Source organism: Octopus bimaculoides, chromosome 23 (genome assembly GCF_046866305.1).
Source record: "Octopus bimaculoides isolate indiv1 chromosome 23, ASM4686630v1, whole genome shotgun sequence".
Classification (NCBI taxonomy): domain Eukaryota; kingdom Metazoa; phylum Mollusca; class Cephalopoda; order Octopoda; family Octopodidae; genus Octopus; species Octopus bimaculoides.
In genome coordinates, this window is record NC_142950.1 from 23,647,383 (window position 1) to 23,648,439 (window position 1,057).

Here is a 1,057-nt window from a genome sequence, read left to right on the forward strand (position 1 = left end):
GTCATCGAGAGTTATGTCCCTTGACACACAATATCTATACACGTTCGAGTTATTGATATAACTTCTCTCTTACAAATGATACGTTGAAATATCAGGTTTGATAAATAGCAAACCTACTCCCCCACCCTTTTTTGGGGAGGAATTCTGGTTTAAGTACCCCATATAAAACCCTCACAACTTTATTATTATTATTTGGAACTTTCGGAAAACTTTTGCTAATTTGGCATTGCCCAAACGTGAAGACTGGAATTTGGTAACAATCAGAATATTTTTTTTCTTATATTATATTTCGTATTAAACGGTGAGTCTATCGTGTCACAAAGTAAGGTGTATGTGTGTCTGTCTCTCTGTCCGTCTGTGTGTGTATCCAAAGTACTTTTTAGCCCAATATTTCCACACTATTTATCACTTTATTTGCTTCAAGATTCACCGTTTTGAAATTAAGTATATGTGGCTGTGTGGGCAAGTGTCTTCTACTTTGGCCACGGGCCGACCAAAGCCTTGTGAGTGGATATGGTGGACGGAAACCGAAAGAAGCCCGTCATATATATATATATGTGTATATATAAATTTAACGAATGGAGTGAAACGCATATTTTAACTGCATACTATATATATATATATATATATATATATATATATATATATATATATATATATGTATATATATGTCTATATGTATATATATGTCTATATGTATATATATGTCTATATGTATATATATGTCTATATGTATATATGTCTATATGTATATATATGTCTATATGTATATATATGTCTATATGTATATATATGTCTATATGTGTATATATATATATATATATATATATATATATATATATATGTGTATAAATATATATTTATATGTATATATATATATATATATATATATGTGTATATATATATATTTATATGTATATATATATATATATGTATATATATATATATATGTATATATATATATATATATGTAATTATAATATATATATAATACATATATATATATACATATATACATATATATATATATATATCAATATACATATATATATATATA

General features: G+C 24.9%; 1 protein-coding gene across 1 annotated transcript in view; it reads left to right on the top strand.

Annotated features, from left to right (window-relative positions):
• LOC128250610 (uncharacterized) overlaps positions 1 to 1,057 on the top strand; it is a 559,608-nt gene continuing 558,551 nt past the window's right edge. The window contains exon 1 of the mRNA XM_089340726.1: positions 1 to 253. The gene's annotated coding sequence lies outside the window, so the exon portion shown is untranslated. The remainder of the gene's footprint in view (positions 254 to 1,057) is intronic.